The sequence below is a fragment of the Trachypithecus francoisi genome, unplaced genomic scaffold, assembly GCF_009764315.1.
Source record: "Trachypithecus francoisi isolate TF-2019V2 unplaced genomic scaffold, Tfra_2.0 Contig01554, whole genome shotgun sequence".
Classification (NCBI taxonomy): domain Eukaryota; kingdom Metazoa; phylum Chordata; class Mammalia; order Primates; family Cercopithecidae; genus Trachypithecus; species Trachypithecus francoisi.
The window spans coordinates 1,563,888-1,584,958 of record NW_022681439.1 but is presented as its reverse complement, the minus strand read 5'-3'; the positions used below and the strand labels follow the sequence as shown (position 1 = coordinate 1,584,958).

Sequence of the window (21,071 nt, the reverse complement as noted above, 5' to 3'; positions counted from 1 at the left end):
TCTTTATTGAAAAACCATAAAAATTATATTACTGAAATGAAGTAAGACTAAGTAAATGCCATTTAAGTAAATAAGGCACAAAAAATTTCAGGCAGAAAAAAATACAAATATGTGTATCTATAAACTTTTTTTTGGTTCAGTTCGAAATAGTTTAAGACCAGATGGCAGTTTTGTGGGGATGCAGTTAGTGGTTGGGTTTTGCCATCTTATCAATGTGTTATTGTGTGAAGAAGGAGGTAAGGGAGCCTTTGATGTGTAGGAGGTGGGGTCTCTATGGGGTTCCTCACTGCTTGAATCTTCAAAGCTCATAAGTAGAGGCTTGGTTGCTCCCAGGTTCTGTAGAAATAAGCATTTTGGGAATCAAGCCAAAATATGGGCTTGGTGGCTCATGCCTATAATCCCTGCACTTTAGAGGACAAGGTGGGAGGATCACTTGAGGCCAGGAGTTCCAGACTAGATTGGGCAATATGGCGAGATCCTGTCTTGACTATATATATATATTTTAAGTAGCAGGCCCTTGGGGCACACCTGTAATCCCTGCTACTTGGGAGGCTGAGATAGGAGGATCACTTGATCCTGGGAGGCTGAGGCTGCAGTGAGTTATACTTTGCCACTGCATTCCAGTCTGGGTCTCAGAATGGAACCCCATCTCTGCAACAACAAAAAAAGAGAATCAAGCCAAAAAGACTAGAATTCCTAAAAGCATGTCTCATACCAGGAAGCTTTAATTAAAGTGGGGGAGGTACCAATTTCCCTAAAGAAAGACCTCGGTTAAAGATCTATTTGTGACCTTAATGAATATGCTATTACTTCAAAAGCCGTTTGGACAAGACCCAAAAGTTTACCATGAGGTCCTTTCTTCTGTCTTTGGCCTAGGAACATGATACAAAATCCTTTAAATAGAAAACTTGTTAGGTTTAAAGAGAATTATTCTCTCGGTAAAATAACGTTCAGAACAATTAACTTTCCATTTTCTTTAATTACTTTCAAACATACATAAGTTCTCAAACATCAAAATAACACTGTGCTCCAGGGAATCCTGGGGGTCGGGTGGAGGCAGGGGGCTTGGTCCTCAGATGAGCTGTATTGCAGATTATCAGCAATTATTGCATGCATGTTCCCCAATAAACCAGTTAACAAAAGTCAACTCTTCCTTCTCCTCCCCATTTCCCCTCTTACCTAGTGTCTAAATGTAATTCAATCATAGTTTGAGTAACTTCATTAAATTACCACCACTATCTTCAAAAACAGTATCTATTCCTGTTTAGCTAAATTACTTTGAGGCAAATTGAACATGTAAAAGTGGCTTGCATCTCTGTTTGCACATTCACATTACCTGGGGAGCTTTAAAAAAAAAAATGCCACTATCCTGACTCCACTCCCAGAGGTTCTGTTTTAATAGGGATGGAAGAGAGGGCAGCAGCTATTAGTATTTTTTTAAAGATCTATACAATTTTAACCTGCAGTCAAGGTTAAGAGTCACTGATTTAGAGACTGAAATAGATCAATGGTGGGTTTAAAAGCAACTCACTAGGAAGCAGTATGGTGTCACAGGAAAAGCATGAGAATCAGAGCTAGGTGTTTTTATCCTGTCTTTGTTCACTGGGCTCGATCAGTGTGCACAGCCTCTTTGTGCATCATTTCCTCATTGGTAAAACTGGGATAATTATGCCCACCTTACAGGGTTATTTTGAAGGAAAAAAGCTCCTGGCATATGACAGAACCTTTACAGCAAGATCTGCTATTCGTGTAGCATTAACTTTTCCTGGAAAAACCATCTTCTCCCCTGTTCCTCTTAGTTGCCTCCTTGTGCCAATAGGAATCCAAATCCACACTGTTTCTGTAGACTCTGAATTCTCTGAATGTGCATGGATGGCACCAAAAGCCGCATTAAGGTTGCAGTGTCTTAGGGTTTAAAAGACTTGTTACTTCCCGTGCTTTGCTGAGAACACCTGAAGTAGCGTGGCTCAGTGAAATAAGCCTGAAGGTCTGAGTTCAGTTTTCTTACAAACCTACTGCGTTCCTATCTCTGTTACTATGGAAAAATTATTAACTAGCTCCCATCCCCTCTGTGTCTTAATTGGTAAAATAGGATCTCTCAATTTTCTTTTAATAATCAGAGTCTGTTAGCTTTAAAGAGGCTGTATGATCCAAGTCAGAAAAGCCTGCACATATTTTTACCTGCCTACAGGAGAAAATAGTGCCCAAGCAGCTTCTGCCATGAGGAGGTTCCATGAAGAGAGTAGATTTTTCTTCTGGAAGGCTGATTCTTTTGTAATCAATAGTGGAAAGCAGTTCTATCCTGACTTTTGGCTTGAGGACAGCACACATGAGTCTCCCAGTCAGTCTTGATGGCGAGTAAGGTCTCTCAATTGATCTTAGGCTCAAAATGAAACCACAACAGAGCCTCCAGAGAGACTGAGCTTTCTGGTTGCCAGAAAGGGACTTTACTGAATCCATAGGACATAGAGATTAAATTGCCCATGCAAGATTTTGGACTAAAATTGTCAGTGCAGGTTGCACTTTAGAGGCTCTCTGGGTCCATTGTTTTCAAACTGAACATGCATCAGCATCACTTGGAGAGCTTGTTAGATCCCAGATTCCTGGACCCCACCCCCAGAGCTTCTGCCTGAGGTGGTCTAGGATGGAGCCTGAGGCTTTCTTTTTTTTTTTTTTTTTTTTGAGACGGAGTCTCGCTCTGTCACCGGGACTGGAGTGCAGTGGCCGGATCTCAGCTCACTGCAAGCTCCGCCTCCTGGGTTCACGCCATTCTCCTGCCTCAGCCTCCGAGTAGCTGGGACTACAGGCGCCAGCCACCTCGCCCGGCTAGCTTTTTGTATTTTTTAGTAGAGACGGGGTTTCACCGTGTTAGCCAGGATGGTCTCGAACTCCTGACCTCGTGATCCGCCCGTCTCGGCCTCCCAAAGTGCTGGGATTACAGGCTTGAGCCACCGCGCCCGGCCGAGGCTTTCTTTTCTAACAGATTCCCAGGTGATGCATGTGGTACAGGTGGTGCTGGTCCTAGGATCTCACTTTTAGAAGCACTGCTTTAGGTTTCACTCCACAAACTTCTGTGTTGGTCTATTCTTGCATTGTTGTAAAGGAACCCCTGAGGCTGGCCAATTCCATCTTCACGTCACCCTGTGTGTGTGTAAAATTTCCCTCTGCTCTCTCTTATAAAGAGACTTCTGATGGTATTTAGGGCCCACCTGGATAATCAAAGGCTCTTTTTCCAAATAAGATAACACTTACAAGTTCCAGGGATCATTCATGACCGTTATTCAGCTTTCTAAACTCCTGCAAACCAAAGCACTCTTTGAGAAGCGGTCCTAAGTGTTTATCTTTTCATCTCCAAAGATGCTCCATGCAGAGGCCAGAACATGGGCTCTAGAAGGGAGCATGAAGAATCCAGTCCAGCACAAGCCTTTCACCGGTGACGTATGCCAAGTTAATGGTCACAGAAGGATCTGGCCTCCTACTTTCCAGTTTTCCAGTCTTGGGCTGTTTTGCAAAGAAGTTGAGACAGGCCACAGACCCTTCTTCGGGGCCTGCTGGGCACCCCCCAAGTATGGAAATAAAGGGAAATGTTGGGTTCCTTCAAGGGAAACTCCAGGCACCGAGCCAGCTTTGAAAAGTAAAGGAGCAACTGATAAGCAAGAAGGCAATAATAGCCTAAAACAATAGCCAAGGAAGTCAGAGCCACAGAGTGTTTTTTTCCATTATAGAAACTAAAGATATGGCTTTATTTGTTTGTTTGTTTTTTTAATACTGAGTCTCGCTTTGTTGCCCAGGCTGGAGTGCAATGGTGCAATCTTGGTTCACTGCAACCTCCACTCCCGGGTTCAAGTGACTCTCCTGCCTCAGCCTCCTGAGTAGGTGGGATTACAGGTGCCCGCCTCTGTGCCCGGCTAATTTTTGTATTTTATTTTATTTTATTTTATTTTTTAGTAGAGACAGGGTTTCACCATGTTAGTCAGGCTGGTCTTGAACTCCTGACCTCAGGGGATCTGCCTGGCTTGGCCTCCCAAAGTGCTGGGATTACAGGAGTGAGCCACCGCGCCCAGCCAATAACATCTTAATATATGTCTCCTGAGTTGTTTCTTAGAAACAGCTTAGAAACCCAGACCTCTACCAAATGGACCCACTGGTGCACAGACTTCAGATGAGGGGGAATGAAGGACTGAAGTCTGACTGTGATTCTTTATTCTAAATTTCTTCCTGAGGGGCCTGGAGGGAGCCACACCCACAGGTCAGAATTTAATGTTCCCTTCTGCCAACCTCAAGTTTTTAGACAAAACTTTCCTTCCTTAGCCAACTGCAAATCAGAAAATCTCTGAATCCACCATCCACCTGCGGCCCCACTTTGAGATGTCCCACCTTTATAGGTCAAACCACTCTGTAGGCTTCACGTATTGATTTATGACTTTGTCTGTTACTTCTGCCTCCCCATCTTTAATGGAAGCCATTGAGGAGGTCGGGTCTTAAGCAGTAGCTGACTGATTCTCTTGCTTAGTGGCCTGCAATAAGTGCCTCACCTGTTCTCACTGCAAATCCTGATGTCAATGTTTGGCCTTGCTGCACCAGGTGGGCAGACCCAAGTTTGGTTCAGTAACAAAGTTTTCCACTGAGATCAGGAATATACACTCTTTACATATATGAGTCCCTCCCCTCTGGACTCACTCCCTTCCTAGGACTCTCTCCAAAGGTTGCTACTAGGGTGCTGATGTGAGGGCAGAGGGGATAGAGGGTGGGCAGAGGAGGTGGACAGGAGGTCACAGCCTGGTTGGGGACTGAAAGAGGGTGGAGAGTGGACACTGTCCATCTGGCATAGGGAAGATCCTTGGTCTGGTCCAAGGATGGTCCAGAGACCAATGCCAACTATTCCTTCTCCCTCCATCTCTAAGCAATTCTGCAATAGACCTTCCCAAGGGAGCCGGTTCACAGCCTCCCTACAGAATCCCAGGCTGCCAAGGCTGATAAGAGACCAGAGCAAAGGCATTGCCGTGTCTCATTAGAGCCAGACTGCAAGGCAAGGGCTCTGGGAATGCGGAGATCAGGGAGCCTTTGAAGTGCAAATTCAGAACAGCTGAAGAGCCTTGGTTCTTTAAAGGGAGATTCCTCTTAGTGACTGGTGACATGAAAACCCTGGAAGTTTCATGTCATATGGCATAAAAGCCAAATACTAGCAGGGAGCTTGCCTGAAAGGACAAATACATCTGGAAGAAAGTCATCCTCGTTCTTAAACTAGCTCCCCCTGCCTGCATGGCTGCTAGCAGCCTAGCAATTCTCTGCCCTGCAGGCTGAGCCTCCATTGTCAATGGAGGACAATGAATTCTCCATCATTCCTGATATCCAACCAGCTAGCACATCTTAGAGACTTGCTCTCTGCGATTCAATTCACATCAGTCCTTTCCTTGTACCACTGCCCTGTTTATGGTCCTCATTTCTACGCCTCATCTTTATTTTAATTACAAAAATAGCACATGCTTGTTTCAGAAGGAGCCAAGAGCCAAAGAATGCAAGGAGTGAAGTTCTAGAAGCTGGAAAAGACACGAAGGCAAGTTCTCCCCTGGAGCCATCTTGATTTTGGACCAGTGAAACTGGTTTTGAACTTCTTACTCCAGAACTGTACGAAAATAAATGTATGCTGTTTGAAGTCACCACCTTTGTGGTAATTTGTTACAGCAGCCACAGAAAACTAATACAGGTTGTTTCCAACTTTTCAGAATTGTAAATATTTTATTATCTCCTAAATCTTGATGGGAACCCTTGACTCCAATCTCCCCTGGCTTGGGTCTGTCCTAAGTAGCCACTCCTCTGCTGCGGGGCCTGTAATGATTCCCCTACTGCTGGAAAGTGAAATCCAAAGTCTTTAGCTCAAAGATCCTCCACAACCAGCCCCAACCCACTTTTCTAGCCTTAAAATCAACTATTTGTTCTATGACCACTCCACTCTCAACATGCACTTTGTACATTCATTGCTGGCTCACAAGATTTTCTACCTATGAAATGGCTTCCTTAGCCCTTAGCTCTTCTCTGCAGATGGCTCGAAGCTCTGGGTCAAATGGGATCTCTTCCTATAAGGTCCCTCTTTGTCCTCCACGCACACCCAACAGGATGTTATTTTTGCCTTCATTGAACATGCATAACACTTTGCATCCCTTTCCTGGCAAATATCAATTCTATCTTGTGTTTGAGTTATACATTTATATATTATGTGCCTAGCACTTAAACAGTTTGCTGAACTATTTGTTCATTGAATATTTGCTGAATTGAATTGAAATGTGAACTATGCTATGTAGAGAAGAAGGCCTACTTGTTGCTTGTGCTCTAGTTTGATACGGTAAGATGGAATCATCATTGATTTAACAATTTTTTAATTTATTTTTATTTTTATTTTTTTGAGACAAAGTCTCACTTGGTCCCCCAGGCTGGAGTGCAGTGGCGCAATCTCAGCTCACTGTAAGCTCTGCCTCTCGGGTTCACAACATTCTCCTGCCTCAGACTCCCGAGTAGCTGGGACTACAGGTGCCCGCCACCACACCCGGCTAATTTTTTGTACTTTTAGTAGAGAGGGGTTTCACCGTGTTAGCCAGGATGGTCTCGATCTCTTGACCTCGTAATCCGCCCACCTCGGCCTCCCAAAGTGCTGGGATTACAGGCGTGAGCCACTGCGCCCAGTCCAACAATTTTTTTAATTTTAATTATTCTGAGTGTATAATAGTTGTATAAATATAATTGATTTTAACAACAAAAGATGGTCATTAGAAATGGCCAAGTAAAGTCAGCTTAAATCATGCTTCTAGTTTTTCAAACCTAATCCTTAATTTATTGTGCCTTTAGAGATGCAAGAATAAATGTGATGGCAATTCATGAGAAAAGAACTGGAGAATATGAGCTGACCCCAAACTCAATAGTGATTCCCCACTGTGATTCCGTTGTTGAAAACACTAATACCATCTCAGGCTGCATTTACAAGAGTTGCAAGTCCAGAACAAAGAGGAGATTGTCTCATGGTTCTTTCAGATGCATCTTCTGTGGGAGATCTGATCAATGTGGTCACTGTGTTTTTCAGACCTAGTAGAGCCTCAGAATAACTTGTGAAGCTGTTAAAAAAAAATACAGACTTCTGCATCCCACCTCCAGGAAATTCTGCATTCGTAGGTTGGGAGAAAGCCTAGAAGTTTGTATTTTAACCAGCACAAATTATTGGAGGCTCACTGGTCTAAAAAAAACTCTTGTTTTTTTCAGTGATGGAACTCTATTATTCAGAATATTGTGTCCAGTTTCTGGTTCCAGAGTCTCAAGCTCCCTGATTATTGCTTCTGCCGGGTCTCAGCATAATCCATCCCAAGTGTTGGTCTTTGATGCTGTACCTCCCGGGAAACAAATGGAGCAACAAATCGATAGGCTAGCAGGGAAGGTCTGGGGTTTTAACTAACTGGTTATTTTTTGATTAGTCACTGTCTTAGTTCATTTATGTTGCTATAAAGGAATACCAGAGACTGGGTAATTTATAAAGAGAAGAGGTTTCTGTGGCTCACTGTTCTGCAGGCTGTACAAGAAGCATGGCATCAGCATCTGCTTCTGGTGAGGCCTCAAGCTGCTTCCACTCATGTTGGAAGGAAAAAGCGAGCCTGCCTGTGCAGAGATCACACGGAGAAGGAGGAAGCAAGAGAGAACGTGAGTGGAGACGCCAGGCTCTTTTTAACAATCAGCTCTACAGGGGACTAACTGAGCAAGAACTCACTCACTCCCCTCTACCCCTGTCTCCTGAGGGGCATTAGTCAATTCACGAGGGACCCACCCCTGTGACTGTAACACCTTCCAGTAGGCCCCACCTCTAACACTGAGGACCGAATTTCAACATGAGGTTTGGGAGACACACGTCCGAATTATAGCAATAAGCCTCAATTCCTCCATCGGGAATGTGGGCTGTAATTCACAAGCTCCAGGCACTTGATTGATTTCACAGAGATGAATGAAACAGGCCTAGACTATCACAGCAGAGGAGCCACCAAAACCAAAAATATGTAAGTGTTACCGGTAGTCTTGTGAGTGTGGTGGTGATAAGATCCTCAAGTGACCGTGGCGCAGGTGGAACTGGTACCTTGTCTGAGTTGATCCTATACTCCTGAAGGAGATCTGAATGATTCAAGGAAGTTATATTACCCATAACCCATAACCCTTCCCTCACCCCAGAGGCAGAAACAGTATTAGCCATTCCCACTGCCTGGGGTGGAAGTGGTGGGGACAGCCAAGGCCATGGGTCACAAAGCTCTGCCCCTCTCACACTGTCCATCCTAATTTCAGAGATTTACCGCTGCCACCCACATTAACAAAGCCACTGGAAGAGCCCAGTCCAGACAGATGACCAAGAGGAAGGAATCATTTCTCAGCCTTAGCACTATTGGTTTATCTTGTGCCCACTGTCATTAACCCGTGAGAGTGAAAGCAGGCTGGCCCATTTCATTTTCCGATCACCCAGTTTATGGCGTCGTTAAAATTAATAGAGCACTCATCTCAGCACATAACGAGCAGACCATGTTGAGGAGGCAGTGTTCCTGGAAAAATACTGGCAGAGGCCCCGAGTGTATGTTCACTGTCAGCGTGGTGCAGCCCGGGCCCAGGTCCCACGCAGGTGCTGAGAACAGCTGGGAACCTTCGCTAAGACAACTGCACTGTTAAAATGGGCACTCTGTGTTCTCAGCCCCATTGTTCCTTGGTAGAAGGCATTGATGAGCTGAAGCAGTACTTGGAGTCAGAGAGGAGAAAGTAAGACAATTTGCACATTGATTTCTTTTGGGTTTAAGAGGAAGTGGAGGCTTTCTGTTTGGGATGATGAAAAAGTTCTGGAAATGGATGGCAGTGACAGTTGCCCAATATTGCTCAATATACTTAACACCACTGAACCGTATACTTAAAAACGGTTCAAAGTTTCTGGGTTTTACGTTTTGTGTGTTTTATCACATTTTTTTTCAAAAAAGAAAGTGAGTCAGCTCATTCATAGAGAAATCCAATAATAAGGCTGAAGGTTGCTAAACATTTGCCACTATGTTCCTTCTTGATTTTAAATGTCACACTGAACACGTAACCCTCTGTCCTCTCAGTAGAGTTGACTTATCTTGGGAACAGTGACAAAAGCTGCCTCTTGTTGTAGGGACCACACATGTGCTTTTGCTGATTCTAATTATGGGGCATTTGAGAACAAAGGGGGCTTCTTCAAACACTTCAGTAATTTTCAGAAAGGCTTGAGCCCTGGCTGGGTGCGGTGGCTCATGCTTGTAATCCCAGCACGTTGGGAGCCTGAGGCAGGTGGATCATCTGAGGTCAGGAGTTGGAGACCAGCCTGGCTCACATGGTGAAACCCCATCTCTACTAAAAATACAAAAATTAGCGGAGTGTGATGGCGTGCGTCTGTAATCCCAGGTACTTGGGAGGCTGAGGCACGAGAATTGCTTGAACCTGGGAGGCAGAGGTTGCAGTGGGCCCAGATGGCGCCACTGCACTCCAGCCTGGGTGACAGAGACAGACTCTATCTTAAATGAGAGAGACAGCAAGAGAGAGAGAAAGGCTTGAACTCTTTTTAAGACAGGAGTGATACAGCATAGTTGCGGGACAACAGAAAATTCCAGGCAACAGTTTTACATGACTAGCAAAAGGAAACTATTAAAATAGCTGCAGAAGCTAGGAACGGCTAAGACCCTGAAAAACCAGGGTGTGGACCAAGCTGACTAAGACTGACTGGACCAAACGTGGTGCTGGACTTGAGCCAGCTTTCACCTAGGACCTCACTGTCTGCTCATTAACATCCTAAATCACACATTCACCAGAGCCATAACAGTTCCAGGAACAACTATATTCGGTGTAAAAATGGGCAGCACCACAGTTCCAAGAAATCTCCAGCTTTTCCCAGGAATTTTCATGGATCTTCTACGCCTTGGTTAAAGAAACGTAGAAAGGCAGCAGCCCCGAACCCCCCTGGTGGATCTCTGTTTTGAGTATACCCGCATTCCCATTTTATGAGTGTGTGCTTTTCCCTTTGCAATACATCTCTGTACTTTCACTAATATTTCCCAATTCATCTTTGAATTCATTCTTGCAATGGTGTCAAGATTCCGGACACTGGTTATGGTCGAGGTTCCACCAGCATTTGGGGACCTCCCTCAGCCTACTGGTGTCACTTTTATCCTTTGAAAGATAGATAGAAAAGCATTTGTCCTGGGGGTAGACCATCCTATTTTTCCTATGGAAATAAAAAACAATTCATCCTAGTTAGTGTAGACAATATATTGTTTATACACCAACTCACCATTTGTCTTTCTCTTCCAGAACTGGATACTTCAGTAGACTGCTGGACTAGGTAAGGACTTTTGCATTTCTGGCCCAGATTCACATCCCTCTGTTAAATTAAGTTTAGCCTAAAGCTGCCTCCTTACATATTTTAAGTTCAGGCTAAAGGTTTCTCCATACTTTGTGAACTATTACCTAACTGGATGTGTGACTAGACTGTAACCTACTCTTTTGCCAGTCACCAAGTTTTGGCCAATCAAAGACAGCCAGCTGTTCAAACCATGTTCAAATAAGGCAAACGCTGAGCTCTAACCAATCCAGCTGTTTTTGTACCTCACTTCCATCTTCTGTACATCACTTTCCTTTTTCTCTCCATACATCCTCTGCAACCACAGCACAGAGTTCTCTGAACCTATTGAGGTTCAGGGGACTGCCCAATTCATGCATTGATTTGCCCAACTAAAACTCTTAAATGCAATTTGTCTAAAGTTTTTCTTTTATCACCTCTGCCGTATTTAGGCCTCTGAATGTCTTCACCATCCAGAGACAAACAGAATGTCAAGGCTAAAAGAGACCTGAAGTGTCCACTTCTCTGAAACCCCATGCAATGCCTGTCAAATAAATGGTCCGTCTTTAGTCAGACGCCTCTGACCTGGCTTTCTCTTTGAGAAAAGTCACACCCTGTAACTATTACTCATCCTATGTCCTCAGAGTGCCTGCCGACATAAATAAGAGCGCAGACATAAATTAGGTTTCAGACACAAATAGATTTTTTAAGTATCTTCCACCAATCGCTATATCTCTATCGGCTTTAGATTGGGTTATTTTAATCTTCCAGGAAGACTTTTGTAGGTTCAGAAATTTCAGATCAATTCACATTTTCTACTTGCAGTTTCTAGCTGGAAATCACGTATGGAAGCTGAGTCACCTCCGCTTCTCCTGGAGCCTGAGCTGGCTGTCACCGAGGCCTTGCTCATTATGCAGACTCATTCACATGCATACCAAAAGGAACACTTGATGGTCGTGGAAGATTTCCATCCTCACAGGTCATGAAATGCGACTGCACTGCAATACTTGTTGTTTATCACCTACACTAAGGATTTACAACTGCCTAAGTGTTGTATTTCTAGTGACTGTATTCTGAACGAAAAACGCTGCCCTGAAGCAAGGACAACTTCTTTATTCACATGGAGAATGATAGCAGGTAAAGGGGGGGGAAATCCCTCTTCTCATATGTGCAGAATAAAAATCTTATTAAAATAAGACCTTTCAGGCGCTTCCTTTCACTGTTCATTTGGGAAAGGTGTTTCACAGATGGTACGAACACCCTGAAATGTTGCCCGGTCGGAAATCTTTTATCTGCAGCTTTAGAAGAACAAAGGGTATAACATATGGAAAGGCAGTAGATGGCACAGCTAAGGACAGGGACAGGAATGCAAATTATGATTCTTGTCTCAAAATATTTCTGGTTGGTTTCCACCCACCGAGGGCCATCTCTGGGTGCAGGGTAGAGATTGCATATGGTGTGATTAAGGGCACTGTGATTTCTTGACACCAGTGCAGAACTGCGAGCTTTGCAAGTCCTTGCCCTTTATCAAAGACACACTTTTTTTTTTTTTTTTTTTGAGACGGAGTCTTGCTCTGTCGCCCAGGCTGGAGTGCAGTGGCGCGATCTCGGCTCACTGCAAGCTCTGCCTCCTGGGTTCACGCCATTCTCCTGCCTCAGCCTCCCAAGTAACTGGGACTACAGGCGCCCACCACCACGCCCAGCTAATTTTTTTTTTTTTTTTTGTATTTTTAGTAGAGACGGGGTTTCACTGTGTTAGCCAGGATGGTCTCGGTCTCCTGACCTCGTGATCCGCCCGCCTCGGCCTCCCAAAGTGCTGGGATTACAGGCATGAGCCACCGTGCCCAACCCAAAGACAAACTTTTAAAAGAAATGAGGAAGGTGGATTTTCATTTTTACAAAGTCGTCGTTGGGATGGGTAAAACTGTGTTTCCCCAAAATTTGTATGTTAAAGTCCTAACCCCTAGTACTTCACAATGTAAGCTTATTTGGAAAAAGGTCATTGTAAATGTAATTGATAGATGATACTGGAGTAGGGTAGGCCCCTAATCCAGTATCACTGGTGCCCTTATAGAAAAAGGGGGATTTGGATACAGAGACAGAGAGAAGACCATGTGAAGACACAGGGAGATGCCATCTACAAGGAACACCAAAGATTCCCAGAAAGCCACCAGAAGTAAGGGGAAAGGCATGAAACTGATCTTCCCTCATAGCCCTCAGAAGGAACCAGCCCTCTTGACACTTTAATCTTGGACTTCTACCCTCTTGAACTGTGAGAAAATACATTTCTGTTGTGTAAACTACCCAGCTTGTGGTTTTTTGTAATGATAGCCCTAGAAAACGAACACAGTGGTCAAACTGAAAGCATTTATTTCAGTGTATTGTTTTTGCAAAGTCATAGAAGCTGTAATACCTAAAAGTACAATTTTATTTTCAAAGCATTATGACTAGAAATATTTCTTACTCTCTTGATTTCTATTCTATTGCTCATACACACTCCTCATGCACACATGTAGATTTGTATATAATTCATAGAGTCTTTCTCTATTCCTGATTCCTCATGTTTGGAATTCCTATTCTTGGCCCTTAAAAACATTTCCAAAGACTTCTTGTCTTAGATCCCTTCCTTCCTTCCTTCCTGCCTTCCTGCCTTCCTGCCTCCCTGCCTGCCTGCCTTCCTTCCTTCTTTTCTTCTCTGTCTTGCTTATTGCAGCTGAAAATGTTCTCTCACAAAGACGCACAGAACCAGATGGAACAAGAACCTCTTTAGATGCTCATTTTCATTCCACTCTATCGATTGTGTAAAGCTTTTCATTTAAATTATGCTAGTAATTTTTATTTTCTTTGATGTCAAGAAGGTCCTCTTCCTAACTGATCGCAAGGTACAGTAGCTCCCCCTTATCCATGGGAGATACTTTCCAAGACCTCCAGTGGTTGCCTGAAATCTCGGATAGTACCAAACCCTATATAGACCATGTTTTTTCCTGAACCTATTTATCTATGATAAAATCTATCAGCTACGCACAGTAAGAGAATAACAACAGTAACTAATAATCCAATAGAACGTTTATAACAATATGGTGTATTAAAAGTTACATGAATGTGTTCCTCTTTCTCAGAACGTCTTACTGTATTGTACTGTGGGTAACTAAAACCACAGGAAGTAAAACCACAGATGGTGGGGGGACTACTGTATTTCATTTTGGTATTTTTAACAAATAGGTTAAAAAGTCATTAAAACTTTTTTTGAAAGAATTTTTAACAGACTTAAAAAATTTTTTTTTGAGATGGAATCTCGCGATGTCGGCTCACTGCAAGCTCCACCTCCCGGTTTCAGGACAGTCTCCTGCCTCAGCTTCCCGAGTAGCTGGGACTACAGGCGCCGCCACCGAACCTGGCTAATTTTTTTTTTTTTTTTTTTTTTTGAGACAGAGTCTAGCTCTGTCACCCAGGCTGGAGATGCCTGGCTATTTTTTGTACTTTTAGTAGAGACGGGGTTTCACAGTGTTAGCCAGGATGGTCTCTATCTCCTGACCTTGTGACCCACCTGCTTCGGCCTCCCAAAGTGCTGGGATTACAAGCGTGAGCCACCGCGCCCAGCCCGATAATAGATTTTTGATAGTTTCTTTGAGTGTAATAATATGAGAGTTTTTATATGTGACACACAGAATTTTTAAAGTAAAAAAAAAAAAATCACATAAACTTGAAAATGTTTCCAAATATTCACTTTCAAATTATTCTTTTCATAGCACGTATTTCTTCAAAAAGATCTTCTCACAGATTGGCCATCTTCTTTTAAAATCTGATAGATCATCTCTGATTTTTAAAATAACTCGTGATGTGGGCAGATACAGAGCCCACTTGGCAAGTAGAATAAATGTCAGGTCTTCCTTTTTCTTGATGTTCTCTTGTGCTTGCATTCTTATTATCTTCAATGGACTACTCAGGTTGTTTGGACATTTTCTGGGTCAGAGTTTTCTGCAGTGATGACATAGGCAATTCCTTGAAGGAATTGTTTTAAGCCACTTGTTCATTTTGTGAGGATTAGTTTAATCTAAATACAATACCTGTAAGTGCATTTAACTGGGCGCATGTCCAGTGCAATATTGTCCAATAACCTGATAGCCTGATAGTTCATGGCTAAGTAAGGGGCTTCCATCATTATTCTTTTTTTTTTTCCTTGAGACAGGGTCTTGCTCTGTCACTCAGGCTGGAGTGCAGTGGCACAATCTTGGCTCACTGCAACCTCTGTTTCCCAGGCTCAAGTGATCCTCCCACTTCAGCCTCCCTAGTAGCTGGGACTACAGGCACATGCCACCACACCCAACTAATTTCTGTGTTTTTGTAGAGATGGTGTTTCACCATGTTGCCCAGGTCTTGAACTCCTGGGCTCAAGCGATCTGCCTGTCTAGTCCTCCTAAAGTTCTAGAATCACAGGTGTGAGCCACTATGCCCAGCCCATCAACATTCTTGATCAAAGAATCTCCACTCTTCTCTTAAGATCCGGGGAACACTACATGGGTCCCATGATGATGTTTGGGACCTAAAGACTAAATGATACTGCCAATTTAATACATCTATTAATATTAATTAAGTTAAATGTCTTATTTTTGATAAAACTAAATATAAGTGGAAGTTTTAGCATTTTCTCCAGCACTCCGACGAATCAGTGCTAGACATTCTGTTTGAGAGATCACTGATCTAGATCAAGGGCGGTTGGATGGGCTGTGAAATTCTTTAATACTAAAAAAAAATTTAATTTAAAAAATTGACAGATAACACGATGTTTTGAAATATGTCTACTTCGTGGAATGGGAAAATCAAGCTCATTAACATATGCATTACTTCACATAAATCCTTTGATACTTTTGATTAGATTCTGCCATATTGCTTCCTATAGCTTTGGGAAACACGGGGCGATATGGAGGGATCACCATCTACAGTCAAAGAAACTCACAGTAAGGCACCCTGGTCACTTCCAAGATTGTGGATTACTGGGGCCATCTCTGTTTAATTACCTCTAATTACTAAGTGAGCCTTAGCCCCATTTTCTTAAGGCTGTGTTGTTCTTTTAGACTGGCTCCAGTGGGGCTTCCCAACATAACCCAGAATATCCAATAGCAAACAAGCTGCCAAGTTGGCCAGAATGATTTGTTAGGATTTCTTTTTTGGCCAATTAAAAAATAGCTGTCAAAAGCACTACTTTTCAGGACTCATTAAGGTAATGTTCAAATTGTCTCTAATGATTTTTTGACCATGATTAAGCAAAACAAATAACACAAAACAAAAATCTTCCTATTTCCCAGAGTACTGGGTTGATCACAAATGCTATTAAGGTTACGACGAGTTTTGTTCTTTGATAAAAGAAGAACCAAGTTTGGAAATTATCATTACCCTTTATTTTTCAACACACACACACACACTCCTACATTGGTTTGTTTCTGAGTGATGTGTAAGGGAATTTAAAAAACCATTTGGTAAATACAAGCACTAGTGTGAATGGGTAGAAGTTACTAGTTTTAAACACTTCATATAATATGGAGTGCAAGTAAAAAGGCTCCCAGATGAAACGATTAAAAAGTGATATTGTAGAAGAAGATGTGGTCCCAGACTCTTCCTGTACCAGTGTTACTTGTTGAGATTGTTCCAAATCTGCCTATTCTCAGGTTCCTCCTCCAGGATGCTGATATAGCAATAACAGGGATTTTTCAGCCGATTCTTAGGAACACTGGAGTTTAAGCACCACTGGTCTAGGCTGTGTGTCAATAGAGATAAAGGTATCAACTCAAGCGTTTAACACAGTGCAGTCTGCTGTACTGGAAATGACTTATTTATTCTAGGTTCATTCACAGCTTCTGTTTATAGCATAATACCTTCTGAGAGTAGGCCATTATGACAACAATGCCTTTGTATCCTCCAGATTCTTGGCTGTCACTATGCTGACCCACCACATGTATCACATCCCATTAGGCTCTGTGGATGAGGCATGGTGCTTGGCACAGATTGACACACTTCGGGGCAAACTTGGCAGAGCAGCCTGAGCCAAAGCAAAACACAGAAATGAACCAAGATACAACCTTTGTGGAAAACCCCATTGAACAAAAGCAACTCTGTGGAGTATCCTCTCAGCTGCAAATTGAGACCGAATTGTCGGGCGAGCTTGGCCACTGACGAAGGTGATGGGCCTGGGGCTGGGATGAACAATGGGGACAGTGATTGTTGGCTCAGAGCCAGTTCCTCTGACATGCATTTCCCAGCGTGTGTTCTGTAGAACACCCATCTTACCCGACGTTCCAGGAGTACAGGGTTTCATGGTTAAAACCCTTTCTTGGATATTCTTAAGTCTTTTCTTCTTTAACTTTCTATTTTTAAATAATTATAGACTCAAGGGAAGTTGCAAAATAGTCTTGTGTATCCTTCATCCAACTTCCGCCACAGGGACATTTTGTATAGCTGTTGTACAGTGTCAACCAGGAAATTGATATGATACAGTGTCATTAACTACAGGCCTTATTCCATTTTCAACGTTTTTTACATGCATTCAGGTGTGTGTGTATGTGTACAGTTTGCTGCACTTTTATGCTGTGTGTACACTTGTGTAACCACATCATCACAAAGTGGCTCCCTTGTACTATCCCTTTGTATTCATCCCCTCTTTCCATCCCTGTTCCCTGGCAACTCTAATCAGCTCTAATCTTTACAGTGTCGTCATTTCAAGAACATTGTATATATGGATTCACACAGGTATATCAAATGTTGAGATGGGCTTTTTCCACTAAGCACAATGCCCTTTAAGATGGGTCCAGGTTGTTGCATGCATCAATAGTTTGTTCCTTTATGTTGCTGAGTAGTATTCCCTGGTGTGACTGTACCATGGTTAGTTTAGCCATTCATCATTGAGGGATACTTGGATTGTTCCCAGTTTGGGGTGATTATAAGTAAAGACATGACCGTTCAGGTACAAGTTTTTATATGGACATACATTTTAATTTTTCCAGAATAAATGTCCAAAAATATAATCGCTTGGTTGAGTGGTAGTTGCACATTTAGCTCAATAAGGAACAACCAATGCACCATTTCAAATTTCCACCACGGACACACAAGAAATTCAGTTTCTCTGCTTCTTCTCCAGCATTGTTGCTGTTTTGTAGCTGTTCTAACAGGTGTGTTGGGATATCTCATTGTAATTGTCGTTTACATTTTCCTAATAGCTAATGATTATAAATATCTTTGCATGTTCTTATTTCATCTGTATCTCCTCTTTGGTGAAATGTCTGCTTATGTTTTTGCCCATTTTATAACTGGATTTGGGGGTTATTTTAATTGTTGAGTTTGAAGGTTATTTACATATTCTAGATTCTAGTCCTTTTTAAGTTACGTGTATCTCCTCCCGGGAGTAGGTTGTCTTTTATTTGCTCAACTGGGTTTTCCACAGCACAAAAATTTTTCATTTTGATGAACTCTAATTTACTTTGTTTTTATGGACTGCATTTTGGTGTCATGTCTAATAATCTTTCACCTAACCCTTGGTCCTGAAGATTTTCTCTTATGATTTCTTCTAAAAGTTTTATAGTTTTACATTTAAATCTGTTTAAATACAATATATAGTCCTAGTTTTACATTTAAATCCATGATCTATCTTAGATCACCTGATCTAAGCTATGAGCTCATAAGCTAGGCTTATGGGTCAAGATTTATTCTCAATGCTTTTTCATATATTAAAGGCTAATTAACATTCCAAAATCAAAGAAATGTATTTTTAAGTTTAACCCCAGTTTCTGAAACTTGACCACCTATTCGTGCAGTCTGTATTTATTGTGCAATTTCTGTATACAAGGCACAGGGTTGTATATTGGGAAAATGGGCAGAACCTCTGTTTTCTATGAACTGGTTTATTTTTATTCATTTGCATACATATATTATTTATTTACACAACACCTTTGGAACTGTATTTTGTGGAAATGTTACTGAAACACCAGGGATTCGGTCTGGATTCTGTGGCTTGCTACACAGAAAGCCAGTGACTGAGAGCCAATGACTGAGACTGTGAGTATTGCCAAGGAAGAAGGCTTTAATCAGGTGCTGCAGCTGAGGAGATGAGAGCTCAGACTCAAGTCCATCTCCCTGACCAACTAAAACTAAGGATTCATATAGCAGGGAAGAAAACAGGAACTAGGAAGGGGCAAGGAAGCCATCGTGATGAATGAGGGGTCAGGCATCTCATTGTCTGGATGTGGCAATCTGGTGAGTTTCAGTTCTTTGATACTTTTTTGGGGAGGTTGGAGGTCATTTCCTGAAGAAGGAACTCAGATAAAACAAATGTAGTTTCAAGTTTTAAGACCAGAAAGGTCAATCTCTATGTTTATCCAAAAAACTACCTATGGGGGGATTGAGTTGGTTTCAGAAATTCTTCAGGAAATTCTGCTCAAGGCAGCAGACAAACAGAGAGACTGAGTCAGGTACCAGTGGAAGCAAAGAGAGATGCAAAATCAGAATGGCACACAGGCAGGAGTCAGGATCTGTTAGAAACCTGGAGTCAAAAGCCAGGAGGGCAGACAGAGGAAGAGGGCTCGGGAGCTGGAGGGACAGTGCCAGGGATCAGACACGTCTGATGGACTGTGATGGTCAGTTCCCAGTCCAGTTTTTAAAGATCTGAGGGCCTTTTTCTTTCCTTTTTATTTGCTGGGCAATGCAATGTTAGTGTCTGGCAGGAACCAGCTAGATTTATATACATACACACACACGTTAAAAAAAACTTTTTTAATGCAAGGAGGCTTGCTTGTCCCTACTAGTTTGGAAGCAAAAACGTATGGTCACAGCAATACTTGCAATACATGTCTCTGGCATTTCCAGCTGCCCTGCATCCTGTGAAATCATGATGGAGGTGCCTGTGTGTTGCCCGTGCTCCATGCCTCTTCCCAATGACCTGAGGACTGACCCCTTTACTCTTTCTTATTCCAGCTCACAGTGGCCACACCTGGGGCTTCTAATGTGAATGCTTTTGTCACAGATGCTGCTGCTGTTCCTGGTTCTTACGCTGCTTACACCAAGGAGACTGATGTCCCTGCCATAACCCTACTTCCAATGCAGGCAGCATTTCCAATGCATTGCAGCTTTCAGGATTTTCTCACTGTGTTTTTGCCTCTCCTTTTCTTTAAGACACGAGCATTTGTCTACAGGGATAGCCTGAAGTGCAGTCTCCATCACCCAGAGTCATCTCACTCTCTGACCTTGACTCATGATCTGAGAACAAGTGCTCCCCTGCTTGTCTTCCTGAGGGGCATCTGTCCCTCTTGCAAACAGATATCCTTTGGGCTCTATCATTTAGAAGTGCCCTTATTTATCTGAATTATAGTTGCAGTTCAGAACATTTACAAAGGAACAGATTGTTCCCAATTTAAAAGCAGGTAAATTCTAAAAGTTGGCGAGCCAGTCATTTAGAATTTGAGCCTCATATTCCATAGGTATGAAATGATACATAATGAAAAAGTTCCCAAGGCAGCTCACAAAAAGCCTACTTAAACAAAATAAAGCTAACCTGAGGTAATACAGCTCTATGGCCTAGCCACATTCAGCAATGTGTTTCCATTAGAATGCATGTCTTATATCAACTGGGAAGCCAAGAAGGCAGTTCAGAATTGAACTGAAATCTATCCTGTTCTTGGGATTTCATAGCCAGATATCAGTAAACCAGACCCCAATGAGTGGAGAAATCTTGGATTTAGATTCTCATGAAATTCTTTATCAAATCCTGGGATCTTCCAAAAGACTGTGTAAAATGGTAATTTAATTCTGCAGAAGCAGAACCTCAATTGGATATCATCTACCAAAGCACTGCAATGTCTATCTTTTTGGGATCATGTCAAAGATCCTAAATCTGTGCTTACTTTGGCAGCAAGTATTCGTATTTAGGACATTAGTAATTAGCACATTGGAATGATACAGAGAAGATTAGCATGGCCCTGCACAAGGATGCTGTGCAAATTTGTGAAGTTTTCCACATTTCTATTGCATTTACTCAGTCATATGTGGGAGCTAAAGGAAGGTGATTTTATGGAGGTAGAGAGTAGAGTGTAGTTACTAGCAGTTAAGAAGGACATGAAGGTGGGGGAATGAAGAAAGGTTGGTTAGAGGTAGAAACATATAGTTAGAAAGAGTAAGTTCTAATGTTAGATGGTAGAATTGGGCAACTGCATTACATATTTTGAAAATAGCTTCTAGCTATCTTCTAGATAGGGCTTGAAATGTTCCCAGCACCTGGAAATAAATACTCAAGCTGGATACCCCGATACCCTCACTTGATCATAACACATTCCATGCATGTAACAAAACATCACATATACACCATGAATATGTGAAAATATTATGTATCAATCACAAAAAGATACTAAATCAAGAAGGAATGCAGGCACCGCTGTTGGGGGTGGCCCTGGCATCTGGTGATGAGTAGTGGACAGAGAGACACAGGTGGCACATAGGAGAGGCAGCAAACTGTAGGTGCCTGATTCAGGAAGCCCTTTTAATCCACTGTGAATGTAATTAAGTTGTGTTTTCTGTTCCTAAAGGATAGCTTTCTCTTTGCCATTTGTCTACTCCCCATTTTTCTGTACTAAGATTTCCTTATCTTACACTGATCAGGTGAAAAGGTTATTAAATAATACAAGGAAGAAAACGTGAGAGATTGTCTTTAAAAGTGATCAAACAGCAAAGA

General features: G+C 42.4%; 1 long non-coding RNA gene and 1 pseudogene across 1 annotated transcript in view; both read left to right on the top strand.

Annotated features, from left to right (window-relative positions):
* Positions 1-11,500, top strand: part of LOC117063085 — a 60,046-nt gene extending 48,546 nt beyond the window's left edge. Inside the window, exons 4-5 of the long non-coding RNA XR_004428722.1 lie at positions 10,333-10,363; positions 11,186-11,500. This is a non-coding gene — a long non-coding RNA (uncharacterized LOC117063085). The remainder of the gene's footprint in view (positions 1-10,332; positions 10,364-11,185) is intronic.
* Positions 11,501-20,266: 8,766 nt separating this feature from the next.
* Positions 20,267-20,367, top strand: LOC117063539 (annotated as a pseudogene).
* Positions 20,368-21,071: the final 704 nt, after the last annotated feature.